We start from the raw sequence: 20,398 nt of genomic DNA, 5'->3' as shown, positions 1-20,398 counted from the left end.
TGGTGTTGTTTTAACCTTTATCAAAACATACAGGACTGAGGTTGTCGTAAAGGTTTTCAGCTCCAAATAGTTCGGGCCACAATGAAGGTTTGGTGTTGAACTTTAGCTCAGTCAAGAATTAAAAAGGACAATACCAGAAATAAGAATTATCAGAAGAAAAACTAGAAAAAAGTATTTTCTGAAGGAAACACAGGAAAATAATTTCCACTTCCTGCTAGGTTGCTAGGTAGTTGCTATTGTATTCAAGGTGGTTGCAAAGGTGTTGCTTTGGTGGTTGCTAAGGTAGTGCAGGAGGTTGTTATGGTGTTGCTAAGGGTTTGGTATTGTATCCCAGGTGGTTGCTAGGCAGTTGCTACAGTGTCCCAGGTGGTTGTTAGGGGACTGCTAGGTGGTTGCTATTGTATCCAAGGTGGTTGCTAAGGTGTTGCTAGGTGGTTGCCATGGTATCACAGGTAGTTGCTACAGAAGAAAAACTAGAAAAAAGTATTTGCTAAAGGAAACACAGCAAAATAATTTCCATTTCAATTGAATTCAATTAAATTCAAGATGGTTGCAAAGGTGTTGCTGGGTGGTTGCTAAGGTAGCACAGGTGGTTGCTGTGGTGTTGCTAAGGGTTTGGTATTGTATCCCAGTTGGTTGCCAAGCAGTTGCAATGTTATCCCAGCTGTTTGCTAGGGGACTGCTAGGTGGTTGCTAAGGTGTTGCTGGGTGGTTACTAAGGTAGCACAGGTGGTTGCTATGGTGTTGCTAAGGGTTTGGTTCTGTATCCCAGGTGGTTGCTAGGCAGTTGCTGTGGTGTCCTAGGTGGTTGCCATGGTATCACAGGTAGTAGCTACAGTGTTGTTACAAGCTTGAAATCATAATAAAAGCAGAAGCCCTTTTTGGTGCAATATAGAACACATTCGCTCTCAATCTGAAGAACCACTTCCACATACATAGAATCCTTTAATCATGCAAAGGGTCCTCTGAGTGTTCGTGGTTCTATATAGAACCACTGTCTTTACTAAAGAGCCCTTGAAGAACCATCATTAATGTAGCCAACATGTTTTGAGATTGTCATGAGCTTATTTGACTTATTCATAGACATTTTACTGGTTAAAGTAATTTCATCTACTGAACTTTTCTTGCTCTGTTGGCGTGTGATTTATTTATTTATTTTCTCAAGCATTTAATGACCATCAGATCAGGGGTCACAGTCCAAATGTTAGAGAGCCATTTGGTCCTTTCAACAAAAATCAAACCACCTTGGGGTTCACATCATTTCATATCCGTTTTACTACATCGGCTGTAAATCTGTCTCAGTATGTGCGGATGTGCTAATATAGGCCAGAAAATATAATATAAACAAAAACACAAACTTACTTTGCTCTGCTTGAAGCTTCAGCTCAGCTGTAGCCGCTTTTCTCGCATCTCCAGCAGGAAACGTTTTGCAAAGTAGAACAGTTTCTTGTAAAATGTCTCTTAATGTTTGACTTTTATGAAGCTGAAGTCGCTTCTCATTCGCCAGCTTCTTGTTTAAATTTTCCTGTTCCACCTTAAATGGTGCCTGAGGCGCCAGAAAGTAACTTCTGCACCATTTAAGGTGGAATGGAAAAATTTGAACGAAAAACTTCGAACTTTTAAATGTCTCTTGTTGCAGATTAAACGTATCAGGAAACCAGCTGGAGTGATTATAAATGTAAATAAGTCCATTCGTCTCTAATTTATGGACGTTTGTCTTAAATCTCTCTCTTTGCCGTTTCGTAGCTACTAGCTGGACGAGACTGTTGTCTGTGTTGCTATGGTGACCAGCCGTCTGCACTGATCTTCAGGGTTAAAGGATGAATCAGCAGTTCTACATTAACTCCAACGTTTAAGACCATTTACTGTTAAACTACGTGAAGGATCAGCAGAGCTTTATTTTACTGTAGAGGTGGATTATTTTATTATTACCTACTGATCTGATTCAGCTGTGGAGCCACAACAGGACAGTAAAGGAGACACATGTTGCTGACCCCTGATCTAGAACTTATTCAAAAGAGTAACAAACATCTAGAAATTAGTTTTAAAATCATATAATATTTTTACAACCATCTCCTAATGAGAAATATTAGATATATTGACTAGACTTAAGGCGTTTTTCCCAGGATATCATTTCCCACAGTGTAAAATATGGACTTTCCAGCTAAAACCTCCATCTGTCTGGAGGAACTGCGAAGCCCCGGCGTCTCCTGGGCCATATGGACTGCTGGCAAAGGTATGCTGCAAACACCCACACCCGCAAACGCCCATTCCAAGTCTTCCTTTACGACACCAGCGCTCGCACTATAACAGCCACACTTCAAAAGGCCGAGCTCCACCTCCAGAGACGACCAGTGCAGAGAACCAGGAGTGTTTATGCAAGAAACAAACTGGTCTCTAAGCTGTTCGGAGAGATGAGCGCTCCCATTCTGGATCGCCAGAGTGAAACTCGGGATGTACACATAAACACGCTCACCCAGGGGTGAAAACCTCAGTGTTGGCCAGCGTGCCGGCATTCAGAACAGTGGACGCAGCACATTCCCTGTCCGACCGTCCTGGACGTCTTCTTCTCTCAGGATGTTTTGAGAAGAAGGCTGGGAGGGAGAGGAGGAAATGTGCCCTGGCCTGTGGTTTATCCCGCTCTCTGGTAGCACATGAGAGCAAGAACATTCCTTTTGCTCCAGTGTTCCTTCGTCCCATGTTATTGCCACGCTACTGCAACAACTCTGCACAGAGAAAAGGGATGTCAATCAAAAGGTGTCCAAAAGTTTGTAGACAGCAGCGTTTCCTCTGAAATTAAGGTGTTAATAGTGAGTGTGTGCCCCAGTAACAGCCTCTACTCTTCTGGAAAGGCTTCTAGATGTTGGAGCATTGCTGTGAGGATTTGATTGAGCATTAGTGAGGTCAGGTGCTGATGTTGGATGGTCAGTTCTGGATCAATAATCATCCCAAAGGTACTGGATGGAGCTCCATCACTCCAGACAACACAGTTCCACTGTTCCACAGCCCAATGCTGGGGGGCTTTATACCCCTCTAGCCCACGCTTGGTTATTTGGTGACTTTAGGGTCATTTACAGCTGCTCCTGAACGTCCTGTTCTATTGGTCAATGGTCAACTTATGGTCAAAAATATAATGAAACCCAACAGTGTAATAATTTGCCTAATCATATAATACAATGTCTTCATTAATAATGCAATAATCCTTTTTTTGGTAATGTAATACCTCATAGCTTCATTTGAATTCATTGCATTAGATTGACCATATGCAATGCCTCATTAGATGATTAGAAATGTATATATTTGTTGATCATTTCTGCTCAAATATTTTTTCAAATGGATGATGGTGTTACCAAATGTCTCCTACAGAGCTTTTCCAGTTGAGAATGAGAGGAGCATCAGCCTAAGGTCCAGTCCTATTCCTTCTTTTTACCCCTACCCCTTATTTTCGAGTGTCTCCTTGCCCCTTAGAACTGAGCTACAGGGCAGTGGTTGAGATCTTCCCTCTGAAATGGGACCCTCTAATAAAAGAGCATCCCTTCATTAACAGCTACTAGCGCCGCTCTGTAGGCGACCCTGCCCGTCTGCAGGGACAGCAGAGGAGGGGAAAGTTCAGCTCCTCACTGCTGGGCTTTAGTTACATTTAGGGCATCATATGCCTTCAAAGAGGGGGGCAATTATTTATTATCCACCCCCCCCAATTCTTCACTGATATGAAACTGAAGTCAGCATTTCTTTCCAATTTTCTTGTTCCACCTTAAAAGGTGCAACAGGGAATGTAATGGTAAATGTAGCTAGCTACTGAGAAATCAGCACTACTAGAGATTTTTTATACTTGTAATGAAGAAAATGACTATAATAAACTGAAACATCATTACATTAAGACAACACAGTGGATATCGTATTTTTTAACAGAGAAAATTCTCACATCTGTGGGTTTCTTTGGCCTCTTGTGTTCCGTCTTGCCGGTTTTTCTTTTTTTCTCATATCTCTCTGTTTGGAGTCTCTGAAAAACCTCCGTTTGGAGAGTCATGTAGCTCTAACACCTGGGGCAGTCATGGTTTGGAGGTAAGGGAACCGGCCCTGTGACCAGAAGATCGCTGGTTCGATCCCCAGAGCTGACAGACCATGACTGAGGTGTCCTTGAGCAAGACACCTAACCCCCAACTGCTACCCAGGTGCTGTGGATAGGACTGCCCACCACTCTGGGCAAGTGTGCTCACTGCTCCCTAGTGTGCGTACTCACTAGTGTGTATGTGGAGTTTCACTGCACTGATGGGTTAAATACAGAAGTGAAAGTTCCCTGTTGTGGGACTAATGAGGGTCTCTTCATCTAATGCCAGACGAAGAATCTCATTACTTCTTGTTCTGTAGTAAATTATTACACTGTACTGGCAGAGAATGTCTTGAAACTGACCTGCCAGTACATTCAGGCAGTTTCGCTTAATAAAATGAAATGCCTACAAAGAGGTTAAATGATCTTGTAATAGTCTTACAGCAATCTCTAAACAGAGGTGTAAAATTCAGGTCCAGAAAGTAAAAAATCCTTCCCAGGATTTTGTTCCAACTGCCTGGACTGCTCTGCTGGTGGTTTGATCTAACTAGAGAAGCCAGGCTATTGGAACAAAATCCTGGGAAGGATTTTTCATTTCTGGACCTAACTTTTACACCTCTGTCTCTAAATGAGGGATATTAAATGCAACCACTAAATTATGGATGATTTCAATCGCCAAGGTATTTTTTGCAGTGTTTCTATGCACTTAAAGTGGGGGCAGTCATGGGCTGGAGGTTAGGGAACTGACCATGTGACCAGAAGGTCGCCGGTTCGATCCCCAGGTCCGACAGCACGTGACTGAGGTGTCCTTGAGCAAGACACCTAACCCCCAACTGCTCCCCGGGCGCTGTGGATTGGGCTGCCCACCGCTCTGGGCAAGTGTGCTCACTGCCCCCTAGTGTGTGTGTCTATTCACTAGAGTGTATGTGGTGTTTCACTTTATGGATGGGTTAAATGCGCAGGTGGAATTTCCCCATTTGTGTGGGATTAATAAAGTATCACTTAAAAATGGGCCCCAGTAACAGCCGATGTAACAGAATTAGCAGCTCGAGTCTGTTGTGCTTCACTTTACGTTAGCAGATTTGATAAGTTGTGGTGGAGCTTCATGCGTCTCTGCAGAAGCTCATGGCCTTCGCTGTGTGTTTGGTAGCATCGTGTGACAGAGGGAGACCAAGCTAGTGGATGGAACTGGATTGAATCAGGTGGAACACTGAGTGAAAATTATAAAAAATATTTAGTTTAGATTCAATCCTAGGAAAAACAGCACCAGTAAAACCAGCATATGTTGTGTTTTGAGTGCTAGTAAGCTGGTCAACCTGCATGACCCAGCTGGGTGACCAGCTAAACCAGCACCAGACCAGCACTAAACCAACATAAACCAGTCTGTGCTGTTTTTTTTCACAGGGTTTTATGCCAAATAAAGATAAAATCACTGATAAAAAATGTGTTCAACGTTAGAGTTACACTAAAGCTATTATATTCATTCTTGGTTATATTCATTAGCTTTAGCTCAGGGGCTCAGTTGGTTGGTGCACCACACAGGGATTCCCAATAGCTGTTTGATTATCTAAGCTGCTGATCCTCCTGGGTCACGGGGCTGCTGGAGCCTATCACACTTGGCAGAAGGCTGGAAACACACTGTCCATCATAAAAACCCGAAAACAGATAAAATCGTCAATTCTGTTAAATTGATGAGGTTGAGGAAAATAATGCAGCGCTACACTACAGGACACTCCATATCCTGACAAATGACAATGCGTTTTAGGATTAGGCCAAAAATTGCAATGAATATACTCTACTCTTAGTTTAGTTCATCACTAAAAACTAAAAAAATAATAAAAAATTTAACTAAAAGCATCATTAAAATTAGATCAAGAGGCAAAGCAAGTTGATTTATACAGCACCTTTCAAACACTGCTTTCCAAATGAGAAAATATAGAGACAGAGTTGTTTTAAAAAAAGAAAAGTAAATGCAAATAGAAAAAATATCCAATCAATATCCCATCCAATATCCCATCCAAATCACTGAATTCAGGTGTTCCAGTCACTTCCATGGCCACAGGTGTATAAAGCCGAGCCCCTAGGCCTGCAGACTGCTTCTACAGACATTAGTGAAAGAATGGGTCGCTCTCAGGAGCTCAGTGAATTCCAGCGTGGTACCGTGATCGGACGCCACCTGTGCAGCAAGTCCAGTCGTGAAATTTCCTCACTACTAAATATTCCACAGTCAACTGTCAGTGGGATTATAACAAAGTGGAAGCGATTGGGAACGGCAGCAACTCAGCCACGAAGTGGTCGGCCACGTAAAATGACAGAGCGGTCAGCAGATGCTGAGGGGCATAGTGCGCAAAGGTCACCAACTTTCTGCAGAGTCAATCACTACAGACCTCCAAACTTCATGTGGCCTTCAGATCAGCTCAAGAACAGCGTAGAGAGCTTCATGGAATGGGTTTTCATGGCCGAGCAGCTGCATCCAAGCCTTACATCACCAAGCGCAATGCAAAGCGTGGAATGCAGTGGTGTAAAGCGCCGCCACTGGACTCTAGAGCAGTGGAGACGTGTTCTCTGGAGTGACCAATCACGCTTCTCCGTCTGGAAATCCAATGAATGAGTCTGGGTTTGGTGGTTACCAGGAGACGGTACTTGTCTGACTGCATTGTGCTGAGTGTAAAGTTTGGTGGAGGGGGGATCATGGTGTGGGGTTGTTTTTCAGGAGTTGGGCTCAGCCCCTTCGTTCCAGTGAAAGGAACTCTTAAAGCTTCAGCACCAAGAGATTTTGGACAATTTTATGCTCCCAACTTTGTGGGAACAGTTTGGGGACGACCCCTTCCTGTTCCAACAGGACTGCCCACCAGTGCACAAAGCAGGTCCATAAAGACACGGATGAGCCAGTTTGGTGTGGGAGAACTTGACTGGCCTGCACAGAGTCCTGACCTCAACCCGATAGAACTCCTTTGGGATGAATTAGAGCGGAGACTGTGAGCCAGACCTTCTCGTCCAACATCAGTGTCTGACCTCACAAATGTGCTTCTGGAAGAATGGTCAAAAATTCCCATAAACACACTTCTAACCCTTGTGGAAAGCCTTCCCAGAAGAGCTGAAGCTGTTATAGCTGCAAAGGGTGGGCCAACATCATATTAAACCCTATGGATTAAGAATGAGACGTCACTCAAGTTCATATGCGTGTGAAGCCAGACGAGCGAATACTTTTAGCAATATAGTGTAGATCAAAAAACAAAGGGGCCGTTACAGAGGACGAGTGGACTACACTGTTAGAAATGAAGGTTCTTTTCAGGTCCATTTTTTGTTCATCAAGGTACAAACAATATAAATGTTCACTCAAAGCTCCAGCAGTGGTTTTAAGGTCTGATTGTGGAGCTTAAATCAGTTTCTCCAGGTGAAAAGTTGGTATTTGTTCCTTTTCATAACCGAATGATTTAAAACAGAACAGTAGAATAAAAGCCTGGAGGCGAGGCGAGGCGGGGTGTGTGGAGTCAGTACAGCTTAGAACAGATCATTTCAGTGGATTATGGTTCAGTTATGTTCCCTGACTAAAGGCACTGAGATGAACCCTTGAGTGTCCCACTCCAGAGACAAGAGGGTCACTGACCCAGAGGCAGTTTAGTACCTTTATTTCTGAGAGTGTAGAAGGTAGGATGGAAGCCAGAGGTGCTTAACTTTCCTCTTGGAGGTGTACAGCTCTGCAAAGTTTATTCTCAGCCCAAATCTAATGCACCTGGCTTTAATATGCTCGGCTTCCTGAAGACCTTGATTATCTGGATCAGGTGGTAAATTAGGATACTCTGGAGAAGATCATCAACCTCAGGGTTGGGCACCCATTGGGACTGTGTTCCACACCTGTTTGCCCTTTAGCCATGTCTGTACTCTGAAAAACAGAGTCGGTGCCACAGTTACATCAGAACGTCCACTAGCAGAAGAGTCTAAGCAGGGAGTGCTGGCAGGTAAACGGCTGAGGGAACAGAACGGTGTTTTGTTGAATACGGTTCCCTCTTGTGGCAGATTCTGTAGATGCAGTTTGTGAGACAGACCCTTAAAACACCCTGCACAGACGATGATATATGATTTATTTCATTTCTTATTCCAAAACACACACAGTTTTCTGAAATACTCAATTAACTCAATTTGGTGATATTGTGGAATGGATGTAAACATCACACACAACACACAGACAAATATGCCACCTATTACACAACAAAGAACTGCAAATAAAAGCATCTGCCAAACACCATGAATGCAATTTGGCTCATTCTACAGAAACGTCTATTTTTGTGTCCCTCGCGTTTACAGATAAATTACACTTAAAAAACGTTAGAGTTATAATTTATTTTTATTTTCAAATAAAACAATAAGCTATTTTAACAATTGCACCTTCTTCAGCCTCAATTTAGCAATATTGGCTTTTAAATCAATCATCTAGAGCTCCAAATATCACAGAAGAGCTCGTCCTCACTGTCATGTGTGAAGGCCGAGGCCATAATTTTGAGATAAAAAGGTTTTTTTTTGCAATTTTAACTACGATAATCTACACATGACTGTGGACTATATGGATTAAATGACATAAAGAAAGCTAATGCCAAATAAATATAATAAAATATATAATGAAAGTCCCCCAGGAGTCGTGTCACTGGTGTTACCACATAACGAAATAAAAGTCACACTGATGACATCATGCCTTCCTTTGACCTGTTTTCTGAGGATCTCTGAAGAAAAGCTCATGGTGAGTCCACTGTGTCTCTCAGTTCTCAGAGATCTTCTCATTCAGCTCATGATCTCATACGAAGCTTTTAGCTGACGTCACCGGTGCGACCGACTTTATTCTGAGGTCACTGTGAAAAAATAGAAGACAAATGGATTAAATTCCATATTTTAGTGGATGTTCCCTGATTGACAGCGTGTGGTTTGATGTAAAATGCATTGATCATTAAAAACGTCTGTGGTGTTTCCTTTATTATGTGGAACGCCGATGAGGATCAGTAACACCAGTGACTCCTGTGGAGAGACAGAACAGTGGACGTTTCTGTAGGATGATCCAAAATACTGTTAAAAGTGCTTTTATGAGATTTTCCCTAGTCTTTATGTGAATATATGACTTTAAAAAGAAATAAATAACTCCAAAAATAACTCACAGAACTCTCACAGAAATTTCTTTACATTAAAGGGGAAATCCACCGGTTTTACCAAACGATTCAGTCACTCAGTGGTTTTGATGTAAACAAAATCATTCAGAGTGGTTCGTTGTGAAACGTGAGCTTCTAGAGAAATTCAGAGTCAGACCTGTTCCCCAGTACTGCGCTAGGAACCAGACGTCCGGCGGATTTAATCGCTCTAAAAGCTCCGCTCTGTTCAGTTATTACAATAAATGGTTCTGAATGTGTTGATTGACACCCGAGACGTTGTTTTGTGACAGTTTTGTAACAAAGTTTTGGCTTAAAATGCATTTTTAGTATAAACTTTTACTCCAGGATCACGTCTGTGTTGACTAACGACGACTAATTTATTTAACTTACAAACGTTTCTTACCTTGATTCCAGTTTCTGTGGTGGAAAATACAACAGCAGGTTAAGTTTAGAAGCCGCATTTGAAGAAATCTGCTCTGCATGTTTTCACTGGTCTTAAGTAACGTTAGTCTTTGTCGGTTTTTAGTTCAGGTTGAAGTTTGTAGAGTTATTGGACTTCGGTATTTGTGTGCAGCTTCAAGACAATCAGCCACAACTTCAGGATTTCTGCTACATGTAACGGCAACTGGACAAAATGTCGTGCTGTATTTTCTCCATTTATTTTGGCAAGCTTGGTGCAGCGCAGTTCACCACCGCTCTGAAGAGTTCGGGTGTCTTCACACTAGAAGCCGGCGCGGCATCAGAAACCGGTCCTCCAGCATATTTCAGTTGGGACGCTGCATCGACTCTGTTGTACTGGAAATGTGTCTGTGTGCAGTGAAAAGACGCGTCGTAGAGCATCGAGAAAGTTCAAACGTTCTGCTGCGACGGATTCTGACGTGCAGGCATGTCAACCAATAGAAAGGTGAAGGCAGAAGATGCTGTGTACTCTTTTTCAGTTCTTTACTGATCGTTTGCCTGACTGTTGCCTGCTGAAAAAGTTTCTTTCGATGATCCATATTTCTTTGTTTCTGGTCCAAATGTTGCTGACATAAGCTCAGAGTTTTGTTGACACCACGAAACACAACGTGGCCAACCCAAACAACACAAAACGTGCAGGTCGTTGTCCTGAAAAAATAGCAGTGGTGGACAAAGAACACAAACCATGTACTTGAGTTAAAGTCGAGACACCCAAGGTAAAATATTCCTCCAGTAAAAGTAGAAGTTCCTCCCTTTAGACCTCCACTTGAGTAAAAGTACTAAAGTATTTCCCTTCAAATGTACTTAAGTATAAAGTCAAAGTACTAAAAGAGTAATTCTGGCTCTGATGTCCTGTTATCATTTTTATAACCAGACTGGCTTCATGAACTCATTTCAGGTGAAAGTCCTCCAGCGTCTCTCTTAGTAAACCAGTCTTTTAATAGAACGTCATTAATTAGTGACGCTGACGTCTATTAAAATGATCAGAAGCACAAAACACTGAAGGTAAACAGTTTCCATCAGGGAGAACCGAGTGGCTCTGAAATCACTTTTTACACACAAGCAAAGTTTCAGTTTCAGATTTATTTACAACTTAGTTCCAAGTTTAAGTTGAATAAAAACTGGCTTTAAACTCAGGATCACAGATGAGCTCCTTTACTATGTTGATCTGTAGGCGTCTGTTCATAAACATAAACCAGCCCAAACTCATTTACTATAAAATGAAATGGTGTTTGTAGAAATTCAGAAAAAAGCCGCATCAGTCTCGACTGCATATGTGGACATATTTCTATATTGAGCTCTATTTACACAAAGTTAGGTTAGTTCATCATTTATGTTGAACAGACTCTCTCAAAGTTTGACGCTGCTGCGCTGCCGTTGAACCGCGTGCTGCACTGGGTCGGTATGACCGACAGGTCAAAACCAGCTCTAAACAAAGTGACCGCTGGGCCCTGATTGGTGCTCTGGCTTTGCGCTTCTTTCGTTTTGACATGTGACGTTTTTATACACACAGAAACCAAAAGGAACGACAGATTTCTCAAAATGTAGGAGGAAAAAGTCGGATATTAGACTCTGAAATGTAATGGAGTGAAAGGAAAAAGTCGCCCAGAACGGAGAAACTTCAGTACAGATACACCAAAAATACTAAAGTACAGAAACTAATTACATTTACTCAGTTACTCAGTTACTGTCCACCACTGAAAACACTTTTTAGCACTATTTTATCATTTAATTCATTATCATTTTATCCTTATAAAACCCTATAAGACACCCGAGTCCACTGGTCATTTTGAATTGCGGATAAAATAGTAATATGTGTAGTGTAGACATGAGGACATCTGGTTCCTAGTAGTACAGTGGTGCACAATCTTGACTCAGTAAAATGATCCCGAAAGGCACATTTTACACCGAACCACTGGTTGATTTTGTTTACATCTAAACCACTCGAATGATTATGTAATTTAGCAAAATTGGTGGAGTTCCCCTTTAAAACAGTAATCTTTGGCAGTTGGTCACAGATCACGCTTTAACAGGTAATCAGGACTCTGCATACACATTTTCCCCAGCCTTGCTTATCAAACGCTGACAGTGCAACTGCGTAAAGCATGGAAATGATTTGCCTCAGACAGAGATCCCTCTATGAGCCCTTCCCGGAACAGTTCAGTGGCCGAGGGTAATTTTCCTAGTGAATTTATTTGGTTATGTATAACTGCGCGGTAATCTGGGAAAGGGCCAGGAAAAGGAGCTGGATGAAATCAGCTAAACTACCAGAGAGAGTGTGTTTGTGTCCATATGGCAGTGGGAGGAAGAAGGAGATGTTTATAGGCCTGTGTTTCCACCTGGCGTGTAGGTGCTGTAGGTTACGTGCTTGTGGTTTGGAGTGGTCAGGCCTCATTCGGTTTGTATTGGGGATGGAGAGGTTCACCTTCCTCTCCACGGACCAATATTTGGCCACTGCACTTCTTTAAACATGAGATGTTTACAAGAGTTTTCTTTTATTCTTCAAACACAGTAAGAATAAAATTCACCTCATCTTGGCTTGCAGTGGACATTTCCTGGACAGAGCTATACAAATGCCCTCATGTCTCTCTGGTATTTCTATACATGGTTATTGCCATAAATAACGTGGAACATATATAAATAACAATGGACATATTCCTTCCTGACCACCGCAGGACCACCACAGAGCAGGTCCTATTTGGGAGGTGGCTCATTCTCAGTGCTGCAGTAACACTGACGTGGTGGTGGTGTGTTTGTGTGTGTTGTACTGGTCTGATCAGACTCAGCAGTGCTGCCAGAGTTTTTAAACACTGTGTCCACTCACTGTCCACTCTATTAGACTCTCCTACCTTGTTGGTCCACCCTGTAGATGTAAAGTCAGAGACGACAGCTCATCTGCTGCTGCACAGTTTGTGTTGGTCATCCTCTAGTCCTTCATCAGTGGTCACAGGACGCTGTTGGCTGGATATTTTTGGTTGGTGGACTATTCTCAGTCCAGCAGCAACACTGAGGTGTTTTAAAACTCCAGCAGCACTGCTGTGTCTGATCCACTCGTACGAGCACAACACACTATTTTCAGTGGAATACAGGATTTAAATGATTTGCACATCGCTGCATTTTTTGGAAATGGGGTTGTACATGTAAATACTGTGAGCTGCTGTGACCAACACCTACGTCCTTGTATGTGTAAGCAAACCTGGCCAGTAAAGCTTGATTCTGAGACTGAACATGAAAAAGTCCTTTTCAGGCAGACTTTAAACATTCAGGGTGTATTCAGGAGACCACCAGAAGGTGGCAGTAGTGAGTCCTGAGTCCTTTGATGACCACTAGAGGGCACTGTCAGCGTGGTTACCCAGATTGTATTGCAAATAACCATTAATATAACAACAGAATAACAGCGGGATACAGTCAAGCTCAATATTCACATATCAGACTGAACGCCTTTGTGAAAAAAAGAAAAAAACAAACAAAACAATAACAAAAAGTACCATCTGGGATTTAAATAAAGAAGAGATTTACATCATTTCTCATTTTGCTGCATGCATAAGTTCATTAATGCAGGGATGTAATGTAAACTCATGTACACACACTGGTCAGGTGTAACATTCTGACCACCTCCTTGTTTCTGCGCTCATTGTCCACTTTCTCAGCTCCACTTACTGTATAGCTGGTCTTTGTAGTTCTACAGTTACAGACTGTAGTCCATCTGTTTCTCTGATACTCTGTTACCCTGTTCTTCAGTGGTCAGGACCCCCATGGACCCTCACAGAGCAGGTACTATTTGGGTGGTGGATCATTCTCAGCACTGCAGTAACACTGACGTGGTGGTGGTGGTGTGTTAGTATGTGTTGCGCTGGTCTGAGTGGATCAGACACAGCAGTGCTGCTGGAGTTTTTAAACACCTCAGTGTCACTGCTGGACTGAGAATAGTCCACCAACCAAAAATATCCAGCCAACAGCGTCCTGTGACCACTGATGAAGGACTAGAGGATGACCAACACAAACTGTGCAGCAGCAGATGAGCTGTCGTCTCTGACTTTACATCTACAAGGTGGACTGACAAGGTAGGAGTGTCTAATAGAGTGGACAGTGAGTGGACAGTCTGTGGTCTGATCCACTCAGACCAGCACACACGCACTAACACACCACCACCACGTCAGTGTCACTGCAGTGCTGAGAATGACCCACCACCCAAATAGAACCTGCTCTGTGAGGGTCCATGGGGGTCCTGACCACTGAAGAACAGGGTAACAGAGTATCAGAGAAACAGATGTGGACATATATATGATGCATATTCCTGTACAGTTAGAAAGTTAGTCTGTTATCTGTTTTATATCAGGGAGCAATATTTTCATAATTTATTTCATTGTTTTAATGATTTAATTGCAGAGCTTACAATGTTCGTGTGAGCTGTTATACTAATTTCCCTTCATGAGGATGTGGAAGACACAAAGATGCATAAAAGCCTCTAATTCTAAAGCATGAAGCCAACACACGAGTAAATATGGTATCCATACATCGCTGCTGTCAGATCAAAACCAAAAATAATAACTTTACAGGAGAATGGAAAAACCTACTGTACTTTTAATGGAAGTGAACAGAACCAGACATTTTCCACATCATTTTGAGTCGTTTCCTTTGGTCCGTTCATCATGAAATTTACAGACAATCTAAAGGCCGACAGGCGCTTCCAAAATATTAAAAAAACTGAAAAATGACAAGAAATTTTCCGACAGCAGCGCTATATTTGCTTATGTTTATATATGGCTGAAGGGTATATCCCATATTTGAAAATGGCCAATTTTAAATAAATTGGCATACACACTCACTGGCCACTTTATTAGGTACACAGGTGTTCAGTTGCTTGTTATCACAAGTAGCTAATCTACCAATCACACGGCTGCAACTCACTGCATTCAGGCATGTTGAGGTGGTCAAGACGACTTGCTGAAGTGCAGGCCGAGCATCAGAACGGGGAAGAAAGGGGATTTAAGGGGCTTTGAACGTGGCGTGGTTGTTGGTGCCAGACGGGCTGGTCTGAGTATTTCAGAAACTGCTGATCTGCTGGGATTTTCACACACAACCATCTCTAGAGTTTACAGAGAACGGTCCGAAAAAGAGGAAATATCCAGTGAGCGGTCAGTTGTGTGGACGAAAATGCCTTGTTGATGTGAGAGGTCAGAGGAGAACGGGCAGACTGGTTCCAGATGATAGAAAGGCAACAGGAACTCAAATAACCAACCAGAATCTCTGAGGAACGTTTCCAACACCTTGTTGAAAGTCTGCCATGAAGAATTAAGACAGTTCTGAAGGCAAAAGGAGGTCCAGCCTTTTACTAGCAAGGTGTACCTAATAAAGTGGCCGGTGAGTGTATTTTGCACATATATCACAAATATGTCCATGTGTTAAATCCATACATCAGATTTCTGTCTAGGTCAGGGGGATTCCTGGTGGGATGGTAGAGGTTTGGGCCTAATGCATAATCTCATATATGAGACATGGTGAAAAGGTTCTTCAATTTAATTCAGAATGTGCTTTACATGGTTCTATACAGAACCTTTTTGAATATTTTCCTACATAGCACCAAAAAAGGTCCTGCGACAGTCAGAAAATCAAGCTTGTAATAATAGAATCCTTTTCGGTTCTGTATATAATATAAATGGTCATTAACACACCACTCAGTGTCTGAGACCATGATCATTTTGTAATAAAGTTTTAACTTAAAGTTTATTTTAATCCATTCATGGTGGAGGGATACATGCAGGCTGTTCTGAGGTAAAATAGTCCACAAAGAAAAATTATTATTCCAGATTTTCCACTGTTTTCCATCATCAACATTCCATATAAACTCAGAAGACTCGTGTAGGTTCTCTGGTGGTTCTGGATGGTAAATAAAAAGTTTATATCTGTGTTGTAGTCATGGCGACGCCTGGTTCCCATCACCACCACTATAAAGAAATCGGAACCACTTCACACCAAACCGCTCTGAACTTCTCTGATATACATATACAGAAATTTTGGAAAATTGGTGGAATTCCCCTTTGAGGAGTAAGCTAACATTCATATTGATTGGTGTGGAATTGTCACATTCAAGATATGTTTTCGAGTGAGTGTGTGTGTGTGTGTGTGTGTGTGTGTGTGTACACAAATGCATTCAGAGTGGGCTGCTGGCTCTGCATCATGTAACTCCAGGTCAGAAAACAAGTCCCACTCCAGCCCTGGAATTTCGTTTTATGTACATAAAATGTAACTAATATTATTATAGAGCGCTCAGGGCCAAGTGATACAATATAAGAGGAATTTCTTTCTTCACCAGTATTTAATTTCAGGTCAACAAGAGGAAACAAATACATAACAAAACTAAGTGTTCATTGGATTGTTTACAAAAAACGTATTATGTCCCGTTAACAGCACAGAATCTGTGCAATAATGTATAAAGCAGCTCTTTTTGTGTTTATAATGGAGACTTCCTAGTTCTGTGCACTAGAAAAAGTCCTTGCCCATTTATTTATTTATTTATTTATTTATTTATTATTTAAGGCCTGCTTGGTTGAACACACAACACACAACTAATATTTAAGGCGGAAAGCCCACACTGTGCAGTACCCTTGTCCTACCAGCGGGAGGCACTGCTGTATTTTATTCCCAGCAGTGTTAAACTATCCCTAAGCCTCTATACGACTAATGTAATAACTTTTATCATTAGTTATTATTCATACGAGTTGTTCTTTTAAAGACGCCCTCAAATGTTCGTTTGTGTGTGTGCGGCTCTGTAAGCTGCTCCGTCGCTGGCACTGCTTTTTAAGCAGAAGTTGTTGGAACAGTTGGTGACCTGTGTTTGTGCTGATTTCAGTTTCCAGAAGCAGCAGCAGGTGTGTGTGAAGTGATTCGGGGTGAGATAAGAGGAGGAAGCTAGTCCAAGATAAACATTCAAGGGAAACTCCACTGATTTTACAAACTTTCGACATAATCAAATGGCTGAGACGCCCAACTCTAAAAGCTGAAATGACTACACTGGTTAATGGCTGACACATAGTTTTATGATAGTTTTGTAATAAAGTTTTGGCTGAAAATGTACAGCACTGTCTCCCTACTGGCTCACCCGGCCATGGGAGCGTGTGAGTTGTGGCCCTGCAGAGCAGCCAAGCAAAGAGGCTCTTAGGAAGTGCTGCTTTTGCAGTAGAAGAGACTTAAATTGTAAAAAAGTTGTAGCTTAAAGATGTGCAGGTGTTGTTTGTGCTGTTCTGTGCTGGTGGGACGCAGGGTAGGTGGTGCTATGTGCCTACTGTCAGGTGAACGTTTACAGCTAGATGTTGCCTGTTATCTCAGCCAGGTGCCGAGCGATGGTTCTCCCTTTCTGCTTTGAACAATCAAAGAGCATTTGCCTTTAAACCACAGAGTTTCTTATGTCTTCTTTTTTGCTGGCATCACACTGGTGTCAGAAGTGGGACAGCGCACGTAGTAGACTGGAGAAGAAAGGTGCTTCCATAAACTGAAATGGAAAGGTGGAAAAGAGAGCCCGGCTGAGGACTGTGAAAGACGTAGCAGTGCAGCGAAGATGGATGGCAAAGACAGCAGCGGAGTCTGGCTGGAGGATGGTGACTGGCAAGGACCTGCTAGTGGAGCAGTGTGGCAGCCTGGCATATTAGCAGGAGAAAGTGTATGGCTAGAAGTGACCTGCCTGCTATTTTGGCTGTGCTAGTGATGGTTCTCCCTTGCTACTGTGTTCAATAAAAGAGCATTTGGCTTTAAAGCACAATGTTTCCAGCGATGTCTTCTTTGCTGACGTCACACTGGTGTCAGAAGGGGGATAGCGCACCCAATAGACTGGAGAAGAATGGTGCTTCCACAAACTCAAATGGAAAGGCGGATAAGAGAGCCCGGCTGAGGACTGTGGAAGTAGCAGCAGTGCAGTAAAAATGGGTGGTGAAGACATAGACATAATAGAAGCAGCACAGCAAGGCTCGGCAGGGAGTCGCTGCTGCCCCGGAAACGACTGGGGGTGCTAGAGTGGACATTCCATAGGCCCTGCTGCGGAGAGAGGGTTTGGCATATAAGCAGAAGAAAATGTATGGCTAGAAGTGACCTGCCTGCTGTTTTGACCGTGCTAGTGGCGGTTCTCTCTTGCTGCTATGTTCAGTAAAAGAGCATTCACTTTGTTTCCTCCTATGCCACAGTATTTTAAACCATTTATTTTTAATCCATCATCATTTTGCCATCATGGGTTGGAGGTTAGGGATCCGGCTTTGGTCGCTGGTTCGATCCCCAGAGAAGTACAGGGCTGAGGTGTCCTTGAGCAAGACACCTAACCCCCAACTGCCCACCCCCTAGTGTGTGAGCTCACTAGTGTGTATGTGGTGTTTCACTGCATGGATGGGTTAAATGCGGAGGTGAAATTTCCCCATTGTGGGACTAATAAGAGTCTCTTAATCTTTAATCTTAATCATCAACATTCCATATAAACTCAGGAGACTGGTGTAGGTTCTCTGGTGGAGCTGGATGGTAAATAAAAAGTCTATATCTGTGGCGACGTCTGGTTCCCATCACCACCACTGTAAAGAAATCCGAGCCATTTCGCATCAAACCCTCTGAATCATCACCTGAATTATTCCGAAACTTTGGAAAACCGTTGCGGCTCCTCTTTGAAGCCAGACTGGTCCGGTTCTGTGCACTTCCTTCATGTCCTCGGGGTTTGTTGTGACACAGCCATGCAAATCCTCCGCGCATGATCCTCCAGGCCGCACGACTTTCAGCAGCGGAGGAAGAGCCGAAAACAAAACAGTCATTTATCTGTCCTCCCTTTCCTGTTTGGTTTTGCGTGGGAGCTAATTTGTTCCCCTGAAAGAGAAAGAAAAAAGGGAGCGCTAGGCGGCGATGGAAAAGTTCTCCATTGCAAATTTCACCTGTTATCACTTGTTTGGTATCCCTCCGCGCCGCGTCACTCGGGAAATTCCTCTGTTTACGTTTCGGCCTATTTCACCGATCGCGTGTTTAATTCTGCTGTGAGACGTTCACTGGACATCACCACTTCCCATTTTATGCGGCTTTCTGTTTAAGAGGAATTTCCCAGGTTCACACAAAGCCTGCAGAGTCATTTGAGCTCATTTGGTTATTGTTGTTGTTCTTGTTGTTGTTTAAAGGTCTCGTTCTAATATTATATTCATTACATTCATTGGCAAATCTGCCCTCATCGTGTGAAAGTGTATTATAACAGATCTCCACTCTTGTAAAACTATGCTCTTTATAAAACTACATAGGGAGCTACTTTACATTAACAGTAAAGGGGAATTCCACCAATTTTTCAAAATTGCGGAATCATTCAATCTATGTAAACAAAGTCATTCAGAGTGGTTTGGTGTGAAAAGGTTGATTGTAGAGACTCTGATTTCTTTGTAGTGGTGGTGAGAGAAACCACGTCAACAACACAACAACCATTTTATTTAATTTCCAAAAGCACCAGCTTTTATTAGTAATGTTGATAATGGTAAAATATTGATTAAAAATGGCAAAAGCGGAAAATATAAACACACACACAAACACACACACACACATTTTCTAAGCTGCTTCTCCCTCAGGGTGAAAATATAAACAGTTTCTTTTTTTCTTTTTTTGGAATATTTTGCCTTACAACGCTCTGCATGTACATGTCCATCTTACATGTATTGGGAAAAATGCATTTCCGGCCTAAATGAGGCAGCGCATCGCTGCTGTTGGAATAAAACCTCACATCTCCTAAATGGAAACTTCACAGGAGAAGGAAAGACATACTGTACTTTTAATGTAAGTCAATGGAACCAGAATTCTTTCCAAGTCATGTTGGGTCATTTCTTTTAGTCCATTCTTCAGGTTTTTTTCAATTCATGTCAAAATTTATGTCATAACCAAGGCATATATAACTTTCTGTGAGTGAGCTTTTATAGACATCAAACTCTTTGTACATCTGGTTCCTATCAGCACCACTGTAAGCAATTCTGACTATACGTCTCAACCACTTTAGTATCGATGAATTTTGAAAAATAGGTAGAGTTCCCCTTTAACCCCTTACCAGGCCAAGTTACAGTCCTATAAGATAAGAAAAGCTCCATTAGTTTGCATTGAAGTCCCTGTAGTTAATGAACAATAAGCCTTAGTATGTAATGAGCCTGGGATGTTAAAGGGGAAAGAATTAGGGAAGTTTATGTGAGGAGCGCGATTCCTCTATCTCCCACCGTCTTAGCTAGAACCTGAGCTGGGACAGTAGAGAGAGGCAGGTATCAGCATGCTGAGGAATAGTCGTGATGTGTGTGTGCTCTCGCAGCCAGAAAGAGAGCTGGGGGGCGTGGGATGGGGACTTTCCCTGCTCCACTGTTTTTAGTCTATGCCCCACAGATTGATTAGCATCCAATCTTGTCTTGAAAAGCCCCGAGCCGGAAACAGCCAAGCAGACCTGCTGACACCACAACCTACAAAGGCTTGTAGACACTTTCCTCTGTAATGAACCTGTTAGTAGTGGGTTTGAGCTGCAGCAACAGCCTCTAGTCTTCTGGAAAGGCTTCTAGATGTTGGAACATTGCTGTGTGGGTTTGATTGAGCATTAGTGAGGTCAGGTACTGATGTTTGATGGTCAGTTCTGGATCAATAATCATCCCAAAGGTACTGGATGGAGCTCCATCACTCCAGAGAACACAGTTCCACAGGCAAATGCTGGGGGGCTTTATAGCCCTCTAGCCCATGCCTGGCATGAGGCATGATCTTAGACTCGTGCAGCTGC

This window comes from Pygocentrus nattereri, chromosome 26, assembly GCF_015220715.1.
Source record: "Pygocentrus nattereri isolate fPygNat1 chromosome 26, fPygNat1.pri, whole genome shotgun sequence".
Lineage (NCBI taxonomy): Eukaryota > Metazoa > Chordata > Actinopteri > Characiformes > Serrasalmidae > Pygocentrus > Pygocentrus nattereri.
Note: the sequence above shows the minus strand (reverse complement) of the source record.